Source organism: Cervus canadensis, chromosome 13 (genome assembly GCF_019320065.1).
Source record: "Cervus canadensis isolate Bull #8, Minnesota chromosome 13, ASM1932006v1, whole genome shotgun sequence".
Lineage (NCBI taxonomy): Eukaryota > Metazoa > Chordata > Mammalia > Artiodactyla > Cervidae > Cervus > Cervus canadensis.
Genome location: NC_057398.1, coordinates 62,578,019 through 62,602,721, shown reverse-complemented (window position 1 = coordinate 62,602,721; position 24,703 = coordinate 62,578,019).

Genomic DNA, 24,703 nt, shown 5'->3' with positions numbered 1-24,703 from the left:
AATTTAGAAAGATGGTAACGATGACCGTATATGCAAGACAGCAATAGAGACACAGATATAAAGAACAGACTTTTGGACTCTGTGGGAGAAGGCGAGGGTGGGATGATTTGGGAGAATAGCACTGAAACATGTATATTATCATATGTGAAATAGATCGCCAGTCCAGGTTTGATGCATGAGACAGGGTGCTCAGGGCTGGTGCACTGGGATGACCCTGAGGGATGGGATGGGGAGGGAGGTGGGAGGGGGGTTCAGGATGGAGGACATATGTACACCCATGGCCGATTCATGTCAATGTACGGCTAAAACCACTACAGTATTGTAAAGTAATTAGCCTCCAATTAAAATAAATAAACTAATTTATCAAAAAAAGGAAAAAAAAAGAATAAGAAAAAAAAAATAAGGGAATCTCAAAGATTCTCTAATCCTAAAGGTTTTCTAAAGCCACTTCCCTTAACAAAGGTGAGCATCTGAGTTTCCTCCCCTCCAGTCTGTGACTTGTTTTGACATATAGGATGAGATAGAAGGGGCCTTGTGTTATCTCTGTGCCTAGGCTTAAAAAGCCCTTCGTACACCCTTCTGTGCTCTCAGAGCCCTAAGCCATCATGTAAAGAAGCCTGACTAACAGGGATTATGAAGTCATATGGAGAGAGGATTTGGGACATGTGAGAATAATATGCGACAGTCCCAGCCAGTCAGCCACTGAGCTACCCAAAGCTGGTGGCTGAAATAAGATCATGACGTCCAGAATTTTTCTGCTTGTGTCTCTCAACCCAAGTCAGCAATGTAGCCCATAAGCAAGCCATCCAAAACATGATATGTCACAGAACTATGAAAAAATGTATGGCACTTGTTTTCATCCAGCATTTTAGAATGGTTTGTTATACAGGAGAAGATTATTAAAACATTGCCCTCCTATTACATATTCTTTATATAGATCATTATATACTCTTTTGCTGTTCAGTCACTCAGTTGTGTCTGACTCTTTGTGACCCCATGGACTGCAGCACGCCCAGGCTTCCCTGTCCTTCACCATCTCCGAGAGCTTGTTCAAACTCATGCTTATTGAGTCGGTGATACCATCCAGCCATCTCATCCTCTGTCATCCCCTTCTCCACCTGCCCTCAATCTTTCCCAGCATCAGGTTCTTTTCCAATGAGTCAGTTCTTCACATCGGGTGGCCAAAATATTGGAGCTTCAGCTTCAGCATCAGTCCTTCCAATGAATATTCAAGATTGATCTCCTTTAGGATGGACTGGTTAGATCTCCTTGCAGTCCAAGGGACTCTCCAACACCACAGCTCAAAAGCATCAATTCTTTGGCATCCAGCCTTCCTTATAGTCCAACTCTCACATCCGTACACTACTACTGCAAAAACCATAGCTTTGACTATACAGACTTTGCCAGCAAAGTAATGTCTCTGATTTTCAATATGCAGCCTAGATTTTTCATAGATTTTCTTTCTAAGAGTTGTTTAATTTCATGGCAGCAGTCACCATCTGCAGTGATTTTGGAGCCCAAGAAGATAAAGTCTACCACTGTCTCCATTGTATCCCCATCTATTTGCAATGAAGTGCTGGGACCAGAGGTTATGATCTTCGTTTTATGAATGTTGACTTTTAAGCCAGCTTTTTCACTCTCCTCTCTCACCTTCATCAAGAGACTCTTAGTTCCTCTTTGCTTTCTGACATAGGGTGGTGGATGGTGTCATCTGCTTATCTGAGGTTGTTGATATTTCTCCCAGCAATGTTGATTCCATCTTGTTCTTCATTCAGTCCAGCATTTCTCATGATGTACTCTGCATATAATTTAAATAAGCAGGGCGACAATAAACAGCCTTGACGTATTCCTTTCCCAACTTTGAACCAGCTTTGTTCCATAACCGTTTTTAACTATTGCTTCTTGACATGCATAAAGGTTTCTCAGGAGGCAGATAGAGTGGTCTGGTGCTCCCATCTCTTTAAGTATTTTTTTGCAGTTCGTTGTGATCCACATAGTCAAAGACTTTAGTGTAGTCAATGAAGCAGGAGTAGATCTTTTTCTGGAATTATCTTTCTTTTTCTGTGATTCAGTGGATGTTAGCAATTTGATCTCTGGTTCCTCTGACTTTGTGAAATCCAACTTGAACATCTGGAAGTTCTCAGATCATGTACTGTTGAAGTCTAGTTTGGAGAATTTTCAATATTACCTTGCAAGTGTGTGAAATGAGTGCAATTGTGCAATAGTTTCAACATTCTTTGACTTTGTCTTTCTTTGGGACTGGAATGGAAACTGACCTTTTCCAGTCCTGTGGCCACTGCTGAGTTTTCCAAATTTGCTGGCATATTGTGTACATCACTTTAAACACATCATCTTTTAGGGTCTGAAATAGCTCAGCTAGAATTCCATCACGTCCACTAGTTTTGATTGTAGTGATGCTTCCTAAGGTCCACATGGCTTTACACTCCTAGATATCTGGCTCTAAGTGAGGGATCAAGCAATTTTGGTTATTTGGGTCATTAATATCTTTTTTGTATAGTTCTTCTGTGTAGTCTTGCCACCTCTTCTTAATATCTTCTGCTTCTGTTGGGTCCATAACATTTTTATCCTTTATTGTGCCCATCTTTGCATGAAATGTTCACTTGGTATCTCTGATTTTCTTGAAGAGACCTCTAGTCTTTTCCCATTCTATTATTTACCTCTTTTTCTTTTCACTGTTCGCTTAAGAAGGCTTTCATATATCTTCTTGCTATTCTTTGGAACTCTGCATTCAGATTGGTATATTTTTCCTTTTTGCCTTTGTCTTTTGCTTTTCTTCTTTTCTCAGCAATTTTTAAGGTCTCCTTAAACAGCTATTTTACCTCTTTGCATTTCTTCTTCTTGGGAATGATTTTGATCACTGCCTCCTCTACAATATCACGAACCTTTGTCTACAGATCTTTAAGGACTCTATCAGATGTAACCCCTTCAATCTATTTGTCACTTCCACTGTATAATAGGAAAATGTTTGATTTAGGTCATATCTTAATGTCCTAGTGTTTTCTTCCCTAGTTTCTTCAATTTAAGTCTGAATTTTGCAATAAGGACTTCATGATACGAGTCATAGTCAGCTCCAGTCTTGTTCTTGATGACTGTATAAGCTTCTCCATCTTCAGTTCAGTGTAGTTCAACTCAGTTGCTCAGTCGTTTCCAACTCTTTGCGACACCATGGACTGCAGCATGCCAGGCCTCCCTGTCCATCACCACCTCCCAGGGTTTACTCAAACTCATGTCCATTGAGTTGGTGATGCCATCCAACCATCTCATCCTCTATTGTCCCCTTCTCCTCCTGCCTTCAATCTTTCCTATCATCAGGGTCTTTTCCAATGAGTCAGTTCTTCGCATTTGGTGGTCAAAATATTGGGAGTTTCAGCCTCAGCATCAGTCTTTCCAATGAACATTCAGGACTAATTTCCTATAGGATGGATTGGTTGGATCTCCTTGATGTCCAAGCGACTCTCAAGAGTCTTCTCCAACACCACAGTTCAAAAGCATCAATTCTTCATTGCTCAGCTTTCTTTATAGTCCAACTCTCACATCCATACGTGACTCCTGGAAAAACCATAGCCTTGACTAGATAGACCTTCATTGGCAAAGTAATGTCTGTGCTTTTTAATATGCTGTCTAGGTTGGTCATAACTTTTCTTCCAAGGAGCAAGCGTCTTTTAATTTCATGGCTGCAGTCACCATCTGCAGTGATTTTGGAGTCCAAGAAAATAAAGTCAGTCACTGTTTCCCCACCTATTTGCCATGAAGTGATGGGACCAGAATCCACGATCTTAATTTTCTGAATGTTGAGCTTTAAGCCAACTTTTTCAGTCTCCTCTTTCACTTTGACTTTTTCTTAGACTGCAAAGAATATAATCAATCTGATTTCAGTATTGACCATCTGGTGCTGTCCATGTGTAGAGTCATCTCTTGTGTTGTTGGAAGAAGGTGTTTTCTATGACCAGTGCATTCTTTTGGCAAAATTCTTAGCCTTTGCCCTGCTTCACTTTATACTCCAAGGCAATCTTGCCTGTCACTTCAGGTATCTTTTTACTTCCTACTTTGCTTTTGAGTCCCCTGAGATGACAAGGGCATCTTTTTTTGCTGTTAGTTCTAAAAGGTCTTGTATGTACTCATAGAACCATTCAACTTAAGCTTCTTTGGCACTAGTGGTTGAGGTATAGACTTGGATTACTGTAATATAGAATGACGTGCCTTGGAGCTGAATAGAGATCATTCTGTCAGTTTTGAGACTGCACCCAAGTACTGCATTTTGGACTCTTCTGTTAACTATGAAGGCTACTCCATTTCTTCTAAAGGATTCTTGCCCTCAGTAGTAGATATAATGGTCATCTGAGTTAATTTCACCCATTCCAGTCCATTTTAGATTGCTGATTCCTGAAATGTTGATGCTCACTGTTGCCATCTCCTGTTTGGCCATTTTCCAAATACCTTGATATGTAGACCTAACATTCCAGGTTCTTATGCACTATTGTTCTTTACAGCATTAGACTTTACTTTTACCACCAGATACATTCATGACTGGGTGTTGTTTCCACTTTGGCTCAGCCTCTTCATTCCTTCTGGAGCTATTTCTCTGCTCTTCTTTAGTAGTATTTTGGGCACCTAAAGACCTGGGGTTGGTGGGGGAGGGGGTTCATCTTTCAGTGTCCTATCTTTTTGCCTTTTCATACTGTTCTTGGGATTCTCATGGCAAAGATACTGAAGTGGTTTGCCATTCCCTTCTCCAGTGGACCACGTTTTGTCAGAACTCTCCACCATGACCTTTCTGTCTTGAGTAGTCCTGCATGGCATGACTCATAGTTTCATTGAGTTAGACAAGGTTGTGGTCCATGTGATCAGTTTGGTTAGTTTTCTGTTATTGTAGTTTTCATTCTGTCTTTCCTTTGATGGATGATGATAAGAGGCTTGTGGAAGCTTCTTGGTGGGAGGGACTCGCTGTGGGTAAAACCTAGTCTTGCTCTGGTGGGAACGGTCTTGATCAGTAAATCTTTAATCCAATTTTCCAATTATTATAATACATGTTATTATATGTTATTCAAAAATATTGTTTTATATCATATGTGTTACCAATATTTTCTAAATTTATAGCTTGATTTTATACTTTATAAGATACTATTGTAAGAACAGAAATTTTTGAACTTAATATTGCCACATTTTAAATGTTCATTTTCTTTAATAATGGAAAAAAAAAAAAAAACTTTCATGACCTGTTTAAGAAGACTTCTATCTCCCAACATAAAAAATATATTTGTCTATATATTCTCCCAAACACTATAAAGATTTGTCTATGGAATTTCAAGTTTTAAGTCATCTACAATGAATTGTGGATATGTTTTGAGGAATAATTTCATTTCAATGAAATGAATTGAAGAATTCAATTTCACTTTTCCTTCCATATGGATAACAAATATTTGCTGCTCATTTTGCCATCTCAGCTCTAAATCAAAGTGGCATATTTGTGTGGATTTGTTTCTGGGTTCATTGTTTTTTTCTATATGTCAATTTGCCTCTCCTTGTACACATTTTACACTTTCTAAATTGCTATAGCTTTAAATAAGTCTCTGGATTTTGTAAAGGGTTTTTTTCTTCCACATTTTTCTTCTTCAGAAAGATTTAAACTATTTTCAGTTCTTTGCTATTCTATATAAATTTTCAAATCATTGAGTGTGTAGTTCTGTTTGTATCTATAGAGAAGACATGACATTTTTATGATATTCATTCATTCTATCTATTGATATTGGGAGTATCTCATTGTTTCAGAGTTTCAGCAATTTTTCACTAGATTTACATTTTCAGTCTTGCCACGTGTATTGCATTACTTTTGTTACATTAATTTCTAGATATTTATCTTACTGTGATATTTAAACTTCTAGGTGTTGTTGGGAAACACTGATTTTTTTTTATCTTAATTTTAAAAACATTTTTTATCTTTATGTTTTAATTTTACATTGGGGTATAACTGGTTAACAATGTTGTATTAGTTTCAGGCGTACAGAAAAGTGATTCAGTTATACATATATGTTCATCTATTCTTTTTCAAATTATTTTTCCATGTAGGTTATTACAGAGTACTGAGCAGAGTTCCCTAACACTTATTCTTTATGTATATTTTTCCTGTTTCCAACCTTACCAGTTTATCCTATTTTCTTTAATACTGATAATGTGTCTGTATCTTCTTTTCCTCATCTAAACAATAACATTAGCTGCAAATGATAAATAATTGCCATCTTTCTAATCCTCAAGCTTTTGTGTTTCTTTTACCCTTTGCTCTATCACCTCCTACATTATCAAATGTAAGTAGTGACAATGGATTTGTCCCTACTTACAAAGTACACGCCTCTCACTATTCTCATCTAGAGCTATAGTTATGGAAAATGTTTTCCACCTTATCTTTATTAGGTTAAATAATTTTGTCTGAATCTCAAATATTCTAAAAACCTTTTATCTCAGAAACTTAAAAAAATGATTAAATGTCAAATTTTATTTTATTTTACTTTTAAAAAATATATTTAGTGTGATGACCATAGGCCCTTTTCCTGTAATTTAGTAATTGCCTAAACCGCCTATTGATTTTTGAGTATAAGTTTTTTTTTTTCCTATAACTTTTATTTTCAGCCTATTTCCAAATCTATTTCTCACATTTTCTTTGTTGACTGCTTATTTAAGAAACTATCTGATTTGTTTCTTTAAATATTTTATATGTAGATATTGTATATTCTGTGAATGACCTTCTAGACACAGATAAGCCCTAGAATTAAAACCATTTGTTTATTGTTTCTTTTATTTTTTAATTTTTTTTTTAGAACATCACTCATAGTTGCTGGGATTCTTTTTTGTTTTGTTTTGTTTTGTTGATGGTTTCCTTTGCTATGCAAAAGCTTTTGAGTTTAATTAGGTCTCATTTATTTATTTTTGCTTCATTTCCTTTTACTTAGGAGGCAGATCAGGTTCCAAACAAACAACATAAATGAAAAGAGATGTGGCTTGTTTTTGAAGTGACAGCGCTCCATGTTTGTAAATAATTCTAGTGGATAGAATATTCAGTCTTCCACTCATACATAATATACTGACCCCTACTCAAGGAAGACAACTCAAAAATCATTCACAGCAATTTATCATACTCCATGTTCAGGCTATTGGGAAAACTTCATATCTAAGTCTGGAAGCTCATGAATTAAGAAGACAAGTAATATACTACCAGGGAAGATCCCCTGGAGGAGGGCACGGCAGCCCACTCCAGTAGTCTCTCCTGGAGAATCCCATGGACAGGGGAGCCTGGTGGGCTACTGCCCATAGGGTCACAACGAGCCAGACAGGACTGAAGTGACTGAACATGCACACACGCATGATACACTCTCCACAAACCCAGTAAAATGTAGCTTTGGGACAGGATAACCACAGTAAACACCCACCTTTTGGAAAGAGATCATTGGAGCCATACAACAATCCCTCTACATAGCAATAGTGAACTTCCAGCTGACACATTGGGCGGAGCCCCTGCTCCCATATCCTGGGCTTTCCAGGTGGGACTAGTGATAAAGAACCCACACGCCAGTGCTGGCGACATAAGAGACGCGGGTTCAATCCCTGGGTCAGGGAAATCCCCTGGAGAAAAACATGGCAACCCACTCCAGTATCCTTGCCTGGAGAATCCCATGGACAGAGGAGCCTGGCGGGCTACAGTCCACAGAGTCACACAGACGCTCTTATTCTCTGTCAGTTCAGTCACTCAGTTCAGTCACTCAGTTGTGTCTGACTCTTGGCGACCCCATGGACTCAGCATATGGGGTCCCAGTTCCTGAAGCAGGGATCGAATCTGGCCTCCTGCACTGCATGGTGAATTCTTAACCACTGGACCATCAGGGAAGTCCTTAAAGATATTTTTTATTTGTACCTTTGACTATTTAGGTTTAAGAGATTTTTTTTTTTTTCTTCCAACCTCTAAGTCTCTGAATTTCAGCTCTCATAATGGCCAATTCTTTCCTGAGGTAACATTTCTTTGTCGTGCCTTGTGTAAAGTAGCCAATGATTATAAGCTTGTGCTATTACACTCTCTTTGTCAGCCTCTGCATCCAGCAGGCCACTTGTTTCAGTAAACAACATTTTATTAGGATACAGACACACCTATTTACTTGCATTTCATTTATGGTCATTTTCTTGCCGTGGTGGCAGAAGTGAATAATTGTAACAGAGAGCATGTGGCCCACAAAAACCAACACACTCTAGTCCTTTACAAAAAAAAAAAAAAAAATGTTTGCCAACCCCAGATCGAGAGCTTTCAGCTATTATAGGCAAGTGGTTTACTACATTTTTGCCACTGCATAACATGAATAACTCTGATACATTTCAGCAAATAAGATGAAAGCTGTGAATTGGCCATTTATTTTACTCATATTAAAGTTATTGGCAGTTTTGTAAAGAGCAGATTCAGTGAAGGAGCAAAGTGAAACAACATATCAATGAGGAGAACTATTAAGTTAAAATTGAGGATGGCAGAGAAGTGTTGGCTATTTGAGGAAAGAAGAGAAAATGTAAAATAGTTGTTTATAATAGTGACAGGTTAAACAGAAAAGGAAAGTATGATCTAATTTCCAGGCATCGTTAAAGTATACTTGAGTTTCACAGAAATAAGTTGAAGTGAAAGAAGTCAATATGGTTTTAAGTTTTACTTCTACTACATTCAATAATAATGTTCAATTGTATTATAAGCAGACTTTGGATCTAGTAACCATTATGATTAAATATGTGCTCAGTTAGTTTATCTGGGTTCAAAGTCTGTTGGATTTAAGCTATTAGAATAATCTGACACACAAAAAACTGATGACCTTTGATGGAAGAACTTAATGTTTTTCTTATTGTAAAAAGAAATGTACACTCATACAATTTCTCTGAAAATAAAGATTTTAGTACCCAGAATATATTGGGGTTATATTTTGTTAACTCTTTTCCCAGTGCTGAAATCCATCTCATGAATACTTTGGATGCTAAATGGGCTTCCCTGGTGGCTAAGACAATAAAGAATCTGCCAACAATGCAGGAGACCTGGGTTCAATCCCTGTGTTGGTAAGATTCCCTGGAGAAGAGAATGGCTACCCACTCCAGTATTCTGGCTTGGAGAATTCCATATAGTCCATGGGGTAGCAAGGAGTCGGACATGACTAAATGATTTTCACTTTAGATGATTAACATATGTTAATTGACATTTATGTTAAAACAACTTAAGAAAAAAATAAGTTAAAATTTTCTTTATTTGAAAAATTCATGTTATATCCCAAATTTATCAGTTTGCTAACAAAGAGCAGGGAATTACAGAAATCACATTTTTGATGATAGCTACCCTGAATGCAATTTCTCTACTACACTATCAATGGAAAATGAGTTACTTAAGGAGTTTGGGGAATGTTCCAATTAATCTTAACTTATGTAATATTTAAAAGGACCTCTCTCAGTTCAGTTAATTATTATCTTTGTGATATCCACTTAATTATATTTCATTTTTGGAGGTCAAGAGTAGCAGTCCATCAACTGCACTGACCCACCCTTAATTAATGATAATCATAGGTTAAATTTCTTCTCCCTAAAAGAAACTCTCAGTGTTAAAAAAGGGATGCTTTTGTATCCACTGAAAGTACTGCACAAAATTTATTTGAAAAAGAAAAGCAGCTATACATTTAACCAATTAAAAAATTATGGCTGCAAATTCATGTATTTGATTTTTCCATCTTGTATACCAAATTATATGTCTGATATTAACATTTATCATGTTATTGATAATTCCAAATTATTAACTTTAACAACACTTGAGATTGTCATTATGAATTGAAATTAATAAAAATGAAGCTATTCAGGATTTAGGTAGTAAGTACATAGTAAATGCTTTATAGTTAAGATTATAATTCCTATGTGCCCTATTCATATACGCTATAACCAAAGACAGAAAAATCAAAAGAGGAAAATTACAAGCATGTCCTACAATATAATAATGATAAACTGATTTTGTGTAATGTGTCTATCTCTGTTTTCTTATTCTCTTCATTGCTGGTCATACATTGTTGACTCTTGTATATGTATTATGTATTTTTATGATATCCTGGACTTCATGGCAAAAGAACCACAGAGGCTCTTAGAAGGTTATGCTTGCATGCTATCCCCTCTTTCCTCTGTTAGGACCAGGGTGGGGTCCATTCACTTCAGTCCAGACAGGCACTGGCTGGCCTGGGGTTTATTTACATTTTGGTGAGTGTAAATTTCCTCTACACCGTCTTCATCTGGGTTGCATGTGAATGTGCCTCTGATTTCTGATTGAGTGCCTGGCATATCTCTTTGTCAATAGCACCAAAAGACAGAGGGATGTCTTGCTCTGTTATTTAGAGGTTCCTAATTCAATTCTCCAACCACCTACCCCTCAGACTCAGAATTTGGCACATGCCTTGAAGAGGAGAGTAGCAGAGTGTGTGGGACAGGTCCACTCCTTCTAGCAGGTATTTTCTTTTCTAACACCACAATGCAGAGTTTTCACTCTGTATTTAACTTTTTATTTATTTATTTATTTATTTATTTATTTATTTATTTATTTATTTATTTTTTTAAATTTTTTTATTAGTTGGAGGCTAATTACTTCACAACATTTCAGTGGGTTTTGTCATACATTGATATGAATCAGCCATAGATTTACACTTATTCCCCATCCCGATCCCCCCTCCCACCTCCCTCTTCACCCGACTCCTCTGGGTCTTCCCAGTGCACCAGGCCCGAGCACTTGTCTCATGCATCCCACCTGGGCTGGTGATCTGTTTCACCATAGATAGTATACATGCTGTTCTTTTGAAACATCCCACCCTCACATTCTCCCACAGAGTTCAAAAGTCTGTTCTGTATTTCTGTGTCTCTTTTTCTGTTTTGCATATAGGGTTATCATTACCATCTTTCTAAATTCCATATATATGTGTTAGTATGCTGTAATGTTCTTTATCTTTCTGGCTTACTTCACTCTGTATAATGGGCCCCAGTTTCATCCATCTCATTAGGACTGATTCAAATGAATTCTTTTTGACAGCTGAGTAATATTCCATGGTGTATATGTACCACAGCTTCCTTATCCATTCATCTGCTGATGGGCATCTAGGTTGCTTCCATGTCCTGGCTATTATAAACAGTGCTGCAATGAACATTGGGGTGCACGTGTCTCTTTCAGATCTGGTTTCCTCAGTGTGTATGCCCAAAAGTGGGATTGCTGGGTCATATGGCAGTTCTATTTCCAGTTTTTAAGGAATCTCCACACTGTTCTCCATAGCGGCTGTACTAGTTTGCATTCCCACCAACAGTGTAAGAGGGTTCCCTTTTCTCCACACCCTCTCCAGCATTTATTGCTTGTAGACTTTTGGATAGCAGCCATCCTGACTGGCGTGTAATGGTACCTCATTGTGGTTTTTGATTTGCATTTCTCTGATAATGAGTGATGTTGAGCATCTTTTCATGTGTTTGTTAGCCATCTGTATGTCTTCTTTGGAGAAATGTCTGTTTAGTTCTTTGGCCCATTTTTTGATTGGGTCATTTATTTTTCTGGAATTGAGCTGCAGGAGTTGCTTGTATATTTTTGAGATTAATCCTTTGTCTGTTTCTTCATTTGCTATTATTTTCTCCCAATCTGAACGGCTGTCTTTTCACCTTACTTATAGTTTCCTTTGTAGTGCAAAAGCTTTTAAGTTTCATTAATCCCATTGCTAGTTGCTTTTATTTCCAATATTCATGGGAGGTGGGTCATAGGGATTCTTGCTGTGATTATGTCGAGAGTGTTTTGCCGATGTTTCCTCTAGGATTTTATAGTTTCTGGTCTTACATTTAGATCTTTAATCCATTTAGAGTTTATTTTTGTGTATGGTGTTAAAAAGTGTTCTAGTTTCATTCTTTTACAAGTGGTTGACCAGTTTTCCCAGCACCACTTGTTAAAGAGGTTGTCTTTTTTCCATTGTATATCCTTGCCTCCTTGTCAAAGATAAGGTGTCCATAGGTTCGTGGATTTATCTCTGGGCTTTCTATTCTGTTCCATTGATCTATATTTCTGTCAGGAATGCAAGGATTCTTCAATATCCGCAAATCAATCAACGTAATACACCACATTAACAAATTGAAAGATAAAACCATATGATTATCTCAATAGATGCAGAGAAAGCCTTTGACAAAATTCAACACTCATTTATGATTAAAACTCTCCAAAAAGCAGGAATAGAAGGAACATACCTCAACATAATAAAAGCTATATATGACAAACCCACAGCAAGCATCACCCTCAATGGTGAAAAATTGAAAGCATTCCCCCTGAAATCAGGAACAAGACAAGGGTGCCCACTGTCACCACTACTGTTCAACATAGTGTTGGAAGTTTTGGCCACAGCAATCAGAGCAGAAAAAGAAGTAAAAGGAATCCAGATAGGAAAAGAAGAAGTGAAACTCTCACTGTTTGCAGATGACATGATCCTCTACATAGAAAACCCTAAAGACTCTTCCAGAAAATTACTAGAGCTAATCAATGAATATAGTAAAGTTGCAGGATATAAAATTAACACACAGAAATCCCTTGCATTCCTATATACTAACAATGAAAAAACAGAAAGAGAAATTAAGGAAACAATACCATTCACCATTGCAACAAAAAGAATAAAATACTTAGGAGTATATCTACCTAAAGAAACAAAAGACCTATACATAGAAAACTATAAAACACTGATGAAAGAAATCAAAGAGGACACAAAAGATGGAGAAATACCATGTTCATGGATTGGAAGAATCAATATTGTCAAAATGGCTATTCTACCCAAAGCAATCTAAGATTCCAAATGCGCAATCCTATCAACGCTACCAACGGTATTTTTCACAAGACTAGACCAAAGAATTTCACAATTTGTATGGAAATACAAAAAACCTCGAATAGCCAAAGTAATCTTGAGAAAGAAGAATGGAACTGGAGGAATCAACCTGCCTGACTTCAGACTCTACTACAAAGCCACAGTCATCAAGACAGTATGGTACTGGTATTTATTTATTTTTAAAGTATAATTGCTTTACAATTTTACGTTGGTTTCTGCCGTATGATGAAGTGAATGTTATTTGTATACATGTATCACCTCTCTCCCGAGCCTCCCTCCTACCTCCATCCAAACCCTCTTGACTCTGCATTTTAGAAACCATTGACCTAGTTCTATGCACTTTTGTAATCCTTGAAACTCAGCAAATAGTTTATGGAAAAAAAACAGCTGTGTGTTTGAGACCTCTCAAGATTTCCATATTGTGCTTTATATTCACACAACTGCCAACAACTCCACTGCTTTTTCCTCTTTACCCAGTGAACCTTTTTCATGAGCCTATGGTGTTTAATTCAATAAATTTAAGTATTGTGCAAAACCAATCATTAAGCCCAAAGTGTAGTTTTATCTCAGCCCCTCCTCCTTATAGACAATTTCTGACTACCTTCCATATCAGAACAGTTTCTTTGGGGTAAACACACATATATCACAGAAGGAACAAAGTTAATAAGTAATGCAAGTTAAACTATTTTGTATAACAAATAATATTTTAATTTTGAAGGATGCTCATTTATTGAGAAATTTTAGATAAATAACATCTGGTCTTAAAGGCGTTCTTTGAAATTTAACATGTGTTTTTCCTATTTTGCATCAGAATCTTCTCTTATCTATATGTGATAATTTTTAGATACTTATAATTGCAACTTCATATTTTAAACCAAGGAGTGTTTTAAAACCACGTGGGGAGAAGCACAACCAAAAGAACCAGCTGTTGGCCTTTCAATTAAGAAAACAATAAGCCTCCGCTTAGTGACAAGGAACCAACAATCCAATTTCAACAAAGCAGTGAACAAAGCAAAAACTGCAACAGATGCTGTTTTCAATATTATCAAACACTCTATATAGAAGAAACTCCCTTGAAAATTTAGCAGAGAGAACATGCCAATTTTTGATTAATTCAGATTTGCCTCAGCTCTCGAGAGCTCAAGCAGAAAACCGACTTGCCCCTATGGTACTAGAACTAGAAACAGTGATCAGTGATTCAAAAGAAATAAAACTCAAATCCAGATGGCTATAGGGCAAACTATAAAACTTTCAAGGAAATTTTTAAGTGAACACATTAAAAGGCCTTTCTCTACATACAATGAAACAACATTTTACTGCCTATCCAGCAAACAATAACTTTCAACATCATCTCTAATGCTTTTTGATTTCTGCCTACTTAGTAGAACCAACACTATTCCTTAGCAGCGATTCTAGTGGAATGATTCACCTACTTGCTCCTTCATTTAAGGCAATCTCTTTTAACACATTGCATTGTGTGTATGTGTGTGTGTTTGTGCATGTGTATGTGCATAATTAGTTAAGGATCTAATTAAAGTTAAGGTTACTCACTATGTAGAAAGGCACATTTGAACTCACAAAGCTTTACATAAAATTACAGAGAATTTCATGAACCTTAAAATGTATACCTGGCCTCTAGGACCTGAGGATAAAAAGAAAAACTTCCTTAAGGTCCATGTAGATATGATAACTCATTACGATGTAAAAGTCACATTTCAAATCAGAAAGGATGTTCAGTAAATGATTCTGAGAAAAGTTTTGAAAATCATATCCATTGAGTCTCCACTTCACTATTTCAAACATAACTCCTGGTATATTAAAGATCATAAATATTCTATGTAAAAGTAAAGGAAAATGTGGAAGACCAAATATATGCCATTGGCCAAGGGAGAATTTTTTCAAGAATGCATGAAAAAGCTAAAGCCACAAAGGGAAACATAATAATATAATAAATCTGAATAGATAAAAGTTAGATTCATGAGAAAAAATGACCACAAACAAAATTTTAAAGACTACTGGCCCTCAAAGAGAAAATATTTGCAATAATATAATAGCCAAATGGTATCCATCCAGAATATAATAATGTAATTATTCTCAAAAGAAAAATAAGGAAATATTTAAATCAGGTATTTCACAGAAGCATAAATATAAATGAGTATTAAAAAAAGATAGTTGATTCTATTAATTACTAAGGAAGTCAAATTAAAGCAACAAAGACTGTTTATAATAGCCAGGACATGGAAGCAACCTAGATGCCCATCAGCAGATTAATGGATAAGGAAGCTGTCATACATATACACCATGGAATATTACTCAGCCATTAAAAATAATTCATTTGAATCAGTTCTAATGAGATGGATGAAACTGGAGCCCATTATACAGAGTGAAGTAAGCCAGAAGGATAAAGACCAATACAGCACACTAACACATATATATGGAATTTAGAAAGATGGTAACGATAACCCTATATGCAAAACAGAAAAAGAGACAGAGATGTACAGAACAGACTTTTGAACTCTGTGGGAGAAGGCGAGGGTGGGATGCTTCAAGAGAACAGCATCGAAACATGTATATTATCTAGGGTGAAACAGGTCACCAGCCCAGGTTGGGTGCATGAGACAAGTGTTCGGGCCTGGTGCACTGGGAAGACCCAGAGGGATCAGGTAGAGAGGGAGGTGGGAGGGGGGATCGGGATGGGGAATACGTGTAACTCCATGGCTGATTCATGTCAATGTATGACAAAACCCATTACAATATTGTAAAGTAATTAGCCTCCAACTAATAAAAATAAATGAAAAAAAAAAAAAAAGCAACAAAGAAAGAGCATTCTTTTTACACATCAAATTGTCAAAAATTTAAAAAGGCAATTTAAAGACAGTTTACAAAATGATGGAATCTGGGTCTTCCCCAGTGGCTAAAGAATCCACCGGCCAATGAATGAGACACAGATTCAGTGAATCTGTGAAGATCCCACACACTGAGGAAGCAACTAAGCCCATGTGTCTCAACTACCGAGACTGTTTTAGAGCTCAGGAATCACAAGTTCTGAGTCCAGGTGCTGTAACTGCAGATGCCCATGGGCCCTAGAGCCTGTGCTCTACAAGAGAAGCCACTGCAATGAGATGCTTGCATGCCACTGCTAGAGAGTAACCCCTGCTCACCACAACTAGAGAAAAACCAGTGAAGCAATGAAGACCCAGTGCAGACAAAAAAAAAAAAAAGATGGAATCTAAAAGTGCACAATGTAGGCATGTTGTTCACTAACCAAGTCATGTCCTACGCTTTGCGACCCCATGGACTGCATGTAGGCATAAAAATTATTCAATAGGGTAATAAAGCCATAAAGTATGACAACAAAATCATAATTCCTGCTAATAAATATCAAATATATTAAATAATATTACTCATATATAGAATTTTAACGGAAGCTCTAAGATAATCTAAGAAGTGTAGTATTTACAGAAAATAAATATTTTCTGAGTTTTTTTAATAAAAATTACATATATAATCACTTCAAATATATCCATTAATCATTTATCATATGTTAGAAATTAGAACTGACAATACCTTATCAGGACATACCATATTTTTAGGAATTCCATATAAGTTTTAGAATACCTATATTTAAAACATTAACTCATACAATATAACCTGAAAAAACTTATCAGTCATTTGACAATGCTTCCCATGCAACTTCACATACCAAATAAGGTGCATGTGTGCTAAGCTGCTTCAGTCTTTCCTCTTGAGACTCCATGGACTGTAGCCTGCCAGGTTCCTCTGTCCATGGGATTCTCCAGGCAAGAATACTGGAACGGTTTACTGTGCCCTCCTCCGGGGGGCAGGGGTGGGGGTCTCCCCAACCCAGGGATCAAACCCACCTCTCTTACATTTACCTGCATTGGCAGGCAGTTCTTTACCACTAAGGACACCTGGGAAGCCCGCCAAATAATAACAAAGTCCCCTTTTATCCTTCAGTCTCAGGGATCACAGATAACTAGACTTATATTAAGATATATCACTTACATCCCAATGACACAGAAACAGAAATATCAAATCTTTCAAGAGAGATAGCTTCCTCTAATTGAAGAGCAAAACCCATATTTAGAATATTGAAAGAATCTCATCTTGGCCATTTTCAGGGATTGCTTCTTCAGTTGTTTCACAGAAGCATAAATTCAATATTTATTGAATCCAATTCAATTGTCAATTCCATTATAATCAATAACAGTAGTAGAAAAAATACACAGTGCTCATTTGTGTTTACATGCATCACTTCCAGTTAAACTTGAATCTGCATTGAAGCTACCTGGACCCCATAAACAAAGATCAAAACCAGAAAGAGAACAAGGCTAGAGCTCGTGTACTGAGGTAACATATATACACCCAAGATATTGATAAAAGCCAAAACAATTCCAAGAGGCTCGTTCTGATACAGTGGCAGAAATATCAGGGGGCGTTGCTCCCCATAACTCAAGGAAACTTGAGGTCAAAAAGTGTTACAAAAAACCCCAGAGTTTTGTTTCATTTGTGGGAGCATAGTTGAAGATTACACAGCAAATATCCTCTTGCAACAGTACAAGAAAAGACTCTACACATGGACATCACCAGATGGTCAATACTGAAATCAGATTGATTATATTCTTTATAGCCAAAGATGGAGAAGCTCTATACAGTCAGCAAAAACAAGACTGGGAGCTGACTGTGACTTAGATCATGAACTCCTTATTGCCAAATTCAGACTTAAATTGAAGAAAGTACGGAAAACCACAAGACCATTCAGGTATTCAGTTCAGTTCAATCTCTCAGTTGTATCTGACTCTTTGAGATCCCATGAACCATTCAGGTATGACCTAAATCAAATCCCTTATGATTATGCAGTGGAAGTGAGAAATAGATTCAAGGGATTAGATCTGATAGATAGAGTGCCTGGAGAACTATGGATGGAGGTTTGTGACATTGTACAGGAGGCAGTGATAAAGAACACCCCGAAGAAAAAGAAATGCAAAAAGGCAAAATGGTTGTCTGGGGAGGTCTTACAAATAGCTGAGAAAAGAAGAGAAGCTAAAGGCAAAGGAGGAAAGGAAAGATATACCCATTTGAATGCAGACTTCCAGAGAATAGCAACGAGATAAGAAAGCCTTCCTCAGCGATCAATGCAAAGAAATAGAGGAAAACAATAGAATGGGAAAGACTAGAGATCTCTTCAAGAAAATTAGTGATACCAAGGGAACATTTCATGCAAAGACGGGCACAATAAAGGACAGAAATGGTATGGACCTAACAGAAGCAGAAGATATTAAGAAGAGGTGGCAAGAATACACAGAAGAACTATACAAAAAAGATCTTCATGACCCAAATAATTATGATGGTGTGATCACTCACCTAGAGCCAGACATCCTGGAATGTGAAGTCAAGTGGGCCTGAGGAAGCATCACTATGAAAAAAGTTAGTGAAGGTGATAGAATTCCAATTTAGCTATTCAAATCCTAAAGATGATGCTGTGAAAGTGCTGCACTCAATATGTCAACAAATTTGGAAAACTCAGTAGTGGCCACAAGACTGGGAGAGGTCAATTTTCATTCCAATCCCAAAGAAAGACAGTGCCAAAGAATGCTCAAACTACCACACAATTGCACTCATCTCAAACACTAGTAAAGTAATGCTCAAAATGCTCCAAGCCAGGCTTAAACAGTACTTGAACTGAAAACTTCCAGATGTTCAAGCTGGATTTAGAAAAGTCAGAGAAACCAGAGATCAAATTGCCAACATCTACTGGGTCATTGAGAAAGCAAGAGAATTCCAGAAAAACATCTACTTCTGCTTCATTATTACACCAAAGCCTTTGACTATATAGATCACAACAAACTGTGGAAAATTCTCCAAGAGATGGGAATTCCAGACAACCTTATCTGCCTCCTGAGAAATCTGTATGCAGGTCAAGAAACATCAGTTAGAACCAGACATGGAACAACAGGCTGGTTCCCAATCAGGAAAGGAGTACATCAGGCTATATTTTGTCACCCTGCCTATTTAACATATATGCAGAGCACAGCATGTGAAATGCTGGGCTGGATGAAGCACAAGATGGAGTCAACATTGCTGGGAGAAATATCAATAAGCTCAGATATGCAGATGACACCACCCTTATGGCAGAGAGTGAAGAGGAACTAAAGAGCCTCTTGATGAAAGTGCAAGAGAAGAGTGAAAAAGCTGGCCTAAAATTCAACATTCAAAAAAGTCTGATCATCTCATCTGGTCCCATCACTTCATGACAAATAGATTTGGAAACAATGGGAATAATGACAGACTTTATTTTGTGGGATCCCAAATCACTGCAGATGGTGACTGTAGCCATGAGATTAAAAGATGCTTGCTCCTTGGAAGAAAAGCTATGACCAACCTTGACAGCATATTAAAAAGCAAAGACTTTACTTTGCTAATAAAGGTCCATCTAGTCAAAGCTATGGCTTTTCTGGTAGTCATGTATGGATGTGAGAGTTGGACTATAAAGAAAGCTGTGCACTGAAGAATTCATGCTTCTGAACTGTGGTATTGAAGAAGACTCTTGAGAGTCCCTTGGATGGCAAGGAGATCAAACCAATCCATCCTAATGGAAATCTATCCTGAATATTCATTGGAATCACTTATGCTGAAGCTGAAACTCCAACAGTTTAGCCACCTGATGCAAAGAATTGACTCATTCGAATAGATTGTGATGCTGGGAAAGATTGAATGCAGGAGGAGAGGAGGACTACAGAGGATAAGATGGTAGGATGGCATTACCGACTCAATCTCAATGGATATGAGTTTGAGTAAGCTCTGGGAGTTGGTGATGGACAGGGAAGCCTGGCATGCTGCAGTCCATGGCATCGCAAAAGAGTCTAACATGACTGAGTGACTGAAGTGAACTGAACTGAGTTGAACATTTACCAGTTTTGCAGAATATACCTCCTTGCAGGCTATAAGTTGGAATAGATCTCTGATTACCTGTTTTTAATTATGCACAGCCAAAAGCAAACTAATGCAATGCAGGATGGTCTCTCAGGGTTGCAGCTCCCTAGACCCAGAAAGGGATATTCCCCACCAATTGTCCACCATAGGTGAAGCCAGTGCAATAGGGAAGAATAGCCTAGTGTCATCAGAACTCAGAGACCAGAGATATCTCAACCAGTCAATGCAAGTACTCAAACACACACACATACAAACAACAAACATGGGCCCACAAACAAAAGACTGGATGAGGTGTAGGCCAAAAATTACACTTCCACTCCCCAACAAAGTTCTCCTAACAGATTAGACCAATTCTTAATCTAATGGGCCCTGAAGTGGCTCACTTTCTGAAAGGGAAGTGAGCCCTGATGGAATGGGTAGAATTTTCCCATCCTGTGCACACCGGAACGTGTTCAGTTCAGTTCAGTCGCTCAGTCATGTCCAACTCTTTGAGACACCATGGACTGCAGCATGCCAGGCCATCCCTATCCATCACCTCCAAGCAATGCTGAATATGGACCAGAGATCAGGGCATTTCTCAGCTCCAAACAGCTTCATGCCAGGGTGGCTGGCAACTGTCAAGGAGAATCCCTCCAAGTTCCCTGGGGAGAAATGAGCTCACACAGCTGCTGGAGACCCGGAAAAGGGGCTGCTCTCTGCCAGAGTTGACCTGCCATGGACACGGACTTCTAGTTGGCTCACCAAAATTGTTAACAACGCAAGTTTGTGCATCCAAACACAGTGAGGTCAAACAAAATGAAACAGAAAAGAGAGAGAAAAAAAAAGTTTATTGCAAATCCAAGCAAGAAGAATGAGTGGTTTGTGCTCAAAATCCTCAGACTGCATGATGGTTTGTGGGAGATGTTATAGGCAAAATATGGGGTGAAGCTTCAGAGAATGTGGTTTTATTCTGATTAGTGTTGCAGGATTCTTGTGCTCAGGCTGACATTGTCATCCTCTACCTGTGTAGGGGACTTAGTTCTTGCCAAAGAACTCAAAGATAGTGTTATGTATATCCCTTGATGAGAAACTGGGACCCTAGTTCATCACTGTGCTTTTATTTCTTGAGTACTCCTCCCTTGTCTCTGCATTCTCCCCCTTCCCTGAGTGCTCAGTCACTCAGTCGTGTCTGACGCTTTCCAACCCCATGGACTATAGCTTGGCAATCTCTTCTGTCCATGGAATTATCCAGGCAAGAATGCTGGAGTGAGTTGCCATTTCCTTCTCCAGGTGATCTTCCTGACCCAGACATGAAACCCATGTCTCTTGCATCTTCTGCATTGGCAGGCAGGTACTTTTGCACTGTGCCACTTCAAAAGCCCACAACTATTTGAATCTGCTTGTTGTAACTCAGGGAAGGCCTAGGAGGCCAAATGAAGCCTCTTTTCTAGGAACAAGAAATGGGGAACATGTAAAGAATTTATATGCAGCAGAGTCCCACAGAGTCCTGCCCAGTTTTATGATGACACATTACAGTTATGAAGTTTGTCACATGGACACACAAAACTGGAAATCACAATCGGAAAAATAAAATCTAATCTAGGTGGTCATAAGAAAATCTAAAATCTGGAGGAGCCAAGATGGCGGAGGAGTAGGACGGGGAGACCACTTTCTCTCCTACAAATTCATCAAAAGAATAACTGAATGCAGAGCAAACCTCACAAAACAACTTCTGATCGCTAGCTGAGGTCATCAGGCGCCCAGAAAAGCAGACCATTGTCTTCGAAAGGAGGTAGGACAAAATATAAAGGATAAAAAGTGAGACAAAAGAGCTAAGGACGGAGACCCGTCCCGGGAAGGGAGTCTTAGGCGGCCTTGCTTGGGCTAGGGTCCGGGCCTGAGTGCCCTGAGGACAATCGGAGGGAGCTTCTGTGAGGTGCCAACTTGAACTGTGGGAGACCAAGGGGGAGAGAGTTGACCGGCCGGAACACACTGCCGGCCGTTCGCAGAACAAAGGGACGGAGAAAGTCCCAAGAAGAGGTCGCAGGCTGCGGACCCGCCCAGCCCCGCCGGAGGCAGGAGGCAGGGGGGAGGGGAAGGTCGCGGCGAGACACAGGGCGCAGGCACCCGACCGGCGCGGGCGGGGACTGGGGCTGGGGACGCAGAGGGCGGAAGGCGCGCGCACCCGACTGGCGCCAGCGGAAACTGAGACTGGGTCCGCGGAAGGGAGTGAGTGCGCCACACCTGGGGATAGTGCGCCCATCAAGCCCCTCGCTGCCTGGACCGCTCTGACGGGGAAGGCACAGAGAGCAGGCGCAGCTTTTCCTTCCGCGCTTTTGTGTAACACCCGAGGGCTGGAACCTAGCGCAGCGCGGGGCGCGCTCCATATAGAACAGCCGGGAGCCTGAGCAGCGCAGAGGAGAAAGCAGCGTCAGCCCCTCCCGGCAGCGCCAGCCCGCCCCCGCAGGGCCAGCCCCTCCCCGCAGCGTCAGCCCCGCCCCGCAGCGCCAGCCCCTCCCCGCAGCAGCGCAACGGAACTAGCTGACTGAATAAGAGTCCACCTCCGCCCGCCTGTGTCAGGGCGGAAATGAGGGTCTGAAGAGACCGGCAAACAGAAGCCAAATAAACAAAGGGAACCGCTTCAGAAGGGACTGGTGCAACAGATTAAAATCCCTCTAGAAAACACCGACTTCACTGGAAGGGCCCTGTAGATATCGAGAAGTGTAAGCTGGAACGAGGAGCTATCTGAAACTGAGCAGAACCCACACTGACCGCAGCAGCTCCAGAGAAACTCCTAGATATATTTTTACTTTTTTTTTCTAAGTAAGGAAAAAAAAAAAATTTTTTTTTTCTTTTTATATTTTTTCTTTTTTATTTTTTCTCTTTTATTTTCCTTTAAAATTCCCTATTACTCCCCCATTACTCCTTAACTTTCATTTACATAGATTTTTACGATTTTTTTAATTAGGGGAAAAAAAAATTTTTTTTTTTCTTTTTTTTTTTGTTTTTTCTTTTTTTTTTTTTTTTTTTTTTTTTTTCTTTTTTCTTCTTTTTTTTCTTTCCGTTTTCTCTTTTATTTTCTATTTTTCTTTTTCTCTTATTTCTTTTAAAGTCCTCTAGTACTCCTCTACTACTCTTCATTTTCATTTTCACTACACTATAACCTTACAAAAAAAAAAAAAGAAGCCCTATCTTTAAACCGAAGATTATTCTCTCCCAATCTTGACTCTCTGTTTTCTACCTCAGAACACCTCTATTTCCTCCTTTCCCCTTCTCTTCCCAATCCAATTCTGTGAATCCTTGTAGGTGTCTGAGATACGGAGAACACTCTGGGAACAGACAGCTGCGTAGATCTGTCTCTCTCCTCTTGAGTCCCCCTTTTCCTCCTCCTGCTCATCTCTATCTCCCTCCTCCCTTTTCTCCTGTTCATGTAACTCTGTGAACCTCTCTGGGTGTCCCTAACAGGGGAGAATCTTTTCGCCATTAACCTAGAAGTTTTATTATCAGTGCTGTATAGTTGGAGAAGTCCTGAGACTACAGGAAGAATAAAACTGAAATCAAGAGGCAGGAAACTTAAGCCCAAAACCTGAGAACACCAGAAAACTCCTGACTACATGGAACTTTAAGTAATAAGTGACTGTCCAAAAGCCTCCATACCTACACTGAAACCAACCACCACCCAAGAGCCAGTAAGTTTTAGAGCAAGACATACCACGCAAATTCTCCAGCAACACAGGAACATAGCCCCGAATGTCAACATACAGGCTGCCCAAGGTGACACCTAACACATAGACCCATCTCAAACCTCATTACTGGGCACTCCATTGCTCTCCAAAAAGAAGAAATCAAGTTCCACGCACCAGTACACTGACGCAAGCTTCCCTAACCGGGAAACCTTGACAAGCCAATCGTCTAACCCCACCCACTGGGTAAATCCTCCACAATAAAAAGGAACCACAGACCTCCAGAATACAGAAAGTCCACTCCAGACACAGCAATCTAAACAAGATGAAAAGGCAAAGAAATACCCAACAGGTAAAGGAACATGAAAAATGCCCACCAAGTCAAACAAAAGAGGAGGAGATAGGGAATCTACCTGAAAAAGAATTTAGAATAATGATAATAAAATTGATCCAAAATCTTGAAAACAAAATGGAGTTACAGATAAATAGCCTGGAGACAAAGATTGAAAAGATACAAGAATTGTTTAATAAAGACCTAGAAGAAATAAAAAAGAGTCAATTAAAAATGAACAATGCAATGAATGAGATCAAAAAACATTTGGAGGGAACCAAGAGTAGAATTACGGAGGCAGAAGATAGGATAAGTGAGGTAGAAGATAAAATGGGGTGGAAATAAAATGAAGCAGAGAGGAAAAAAGAAAAAAGGATCAAAAGAAATGAGGACAACCTACAGGGACCCTCTGGGACACTGTGAAACGCCCCAACATTCGAATCATAAGGAGTTCCAGAAAAGAAGACAAAAGAAACGGCATGAGAAATACCGAGGAGATATAAGCTTGAAAACTTCCCTAAAAGGGGGAAGGAAATAGCCACTCAAGGCCAAGAAACCCAGAGAGTCCCAAACAGGATAAACCCAAGGCGAAACACCCCAAGACACATAATAATCAAACTAACAAAGATCAAACACAAAGAACAAATATTAAAAGCAGCAAGGGAAAAACAACAAATAACACACAAAGGGATTCCAATAAGGATAACAGCTGACCTATCAATAGAAACCCTCCAGGCCAGAAGGGAATGGCAGGACGTCCTGAAAGTAATGAAAGAGAATAACCTACAACCTAGATTACTGTATGCAGCAAGGATCTCATTCAGATATGAAGGAGAACTCAAAAGCTTTACAGATAAGCA